The following is a 2246-nucleotide window of genomic DNA, read 5'->3' on the forward strand; positions in this document are numbered from 1 at the left end:
GAGGCCCCCCCAAAAAAGGGGGGGGGGGGAAAATGGGGGGGGAAGGGGGGGAGGGATGGGGGGAGAGGGGGAGGGGGGGGGGAAGGGGGGGGGGGAGGGGGGGAGGGAGGGGAGGGGATTTTTAAGGGGGGGGGAGGGGGGGTGGGGGGGGGGGTTTTGGGGGGGGGGGGGGGGGGGGGGGGGGAGAAGGGAGGGAGGGGGGGGGGCCCTTTTTTAGGGGGGGGAGGGTAGGTGGGGGAAAAAGGAGGGGAGGTCGAGGGTCCTTTTTGGGGGGGGGGTACGGGGGTGGAAAAAGGGGGGGAGGGGGGGGGGTCGGGTAGGGGGGTAAGGGGGGAAAAGGGGAGGGAGGGGAGGGGGAGGGGCCTTTTTTTAGGAGAGGAGGGTAAGGGGGAAAAGGGAGGGAGGGGTAAGGGCCTTTTTAGGGGGGAGGCTACAGGGGGGGAGGTGGAGGGACCCTTTTAGTGGGGAGAAGGGAGGGAGGTGGAGGGACCTTTTCAGGGGGGGGGGGGGGAGGGGGGGGGGGGAAGGGAGGGGGTGAGGGATTTTAGGGTAGGGGCTAAGGTAGGGAGGTGGAGGGTATTTTTTGAGGGGGGGGAGAGTTTTTTTTTTTTTTTACGTATTTTAGTTGCTGTATTTGTCTCTCCACTGTTCTCCTCCACTCTCTTCCACTCCACTTGCTCCTAGCGCCTTTCTCCACCTCTTCCCTCCACTCACCTCCGCGCCACACTGAATCTCTCCTCCGTTTACCCCTCCACTCTCCTTCACTTGGCCCTCCACCTGCTCCACTTCATCCTCCACCTGCTCCACTTCATCCTCCACCTGCTCCACTTCATCCTCCACCTGCTCCACTTGGCTTCCACCTTGAATTCCAGGCTTATCCTTTTTTTGTGTAATTACCTCCCTTTTCGCATTTTCTGTCCATTCCTTTCTTTTTGTTTCGTCCTTTTGTGTCTTTTCGCGGTTGTCGTTTCATCTTTTTTTATCATTTTTTATTCATCTTGTTTCTTTTCCTCCTTTTTGTCCTTTTTGTGATCGTTTTTTTGTTGTTTTTGTTTTTTGTTTTACTGTTGTTGCTGCTTCTCTGTCTCTCTCGCTCTCTCTCTCTTCTCTCTCGCTCTCATTATCTTCTCTCTCGTTCTCTCTCTCTTTCTTCTCTCTTTCTCTTTCATCTCTCTCTCTCTCTCTCTCTCTCTCTCTCTCTCTCTCTCCTTCTCTCTCTCTCTCTCCTCTCTTCTCTCTTCTCTTCTCTCTCTTTTCTTTTCTCTCTCATCTTCTCTCTCTCTCTCTCTCTCTCTCTCTCTCTTCTTCTCTTCTCCTCTCTCTCTCTCTCTCTCTCTCTCTCTCTTCTTCTCTCTTCTCTCTCTCTCTCTCTCTCTCTCTCTCTCTCTCTCTCTCTCTCTCTCTCTCTGTCACTAAGCCAGGTAATACAATCATTAATATATTTAGCTTTCTGTGTATCGGCTTCTTTGGACTGACCTTCTCGGTGATATTAATAGGTGGCTATTAATAACTTTTTTTTTTTGCTATTTGTTGAATTTATTACTTGTATCAAATGTTTTAATGCTTTTTTGTTTGTCTGTTTATTTGTTTGGTTTTGGTTTTAATATCCTGTTTTATCAACGCTGCCTGTTTTTTGTTGTTGTTTTTTTCTTAGCTCTCTATCTTTCTATCTATATATCTATCTATCTATTTTTCTTAGTGTAAATCTGTCTCTTGTTTCCCTCTTGATGTTACTTTTTTTTTTCTCTCTCTCTCTTTCTCTCTCTCTCTCTCTCTCTCTCTCTCTCTCTCTCTCTCTCTCTCTATCTCTCTCTCTCTCTCTCTCTCTCTCTCTCTCTCTCTCTAATAACTAGAAAATAAGGAGAGGGAGAGGGAGAAGTAGAGAGATAGATAGATAGATAGATAAATAGATAGATAGATAAATAGAGAGAGAGAGAGAGAGATACAGAAAAGAAAGAAAGAGATTCCGACAGAGGAAAGAAAAGAGAGGCAGAGCGACAGAGAGCGAGAGAAAGAAAGAGGAATCAAAAAGAGCAAAAAGAATTAGAAACTCATAAGCGAAAGACGGCCGAGGACGGGGATGAAGCAGCTTCTTTGTGAAACACGTTATGAGAGCGCACTGGCACACCCACAGTTTTAATCACAGTTAACACAAATCCGACAAAGACATATTTTCCCCATCAAAGACACCCCTTCAGTCTCCCCTCCCCTCCCCTCCCCCTTCATCCCCCCTCCCCTACCCCCCT

This window comes from Penaeus monodon, chromosome 39, assembly GCF_015228065.2.
Source record: "Penaeus monodon isolate SGIC_2016 chromosome 39, NSTDA_Pmon_1, whole genome shotgun sequence".
NCBI lineage: Eukaryota > Metazoa > Arthropoda > Malacostraca > Decapoda > Penaeidae > Penaeus > Penaeus monodon.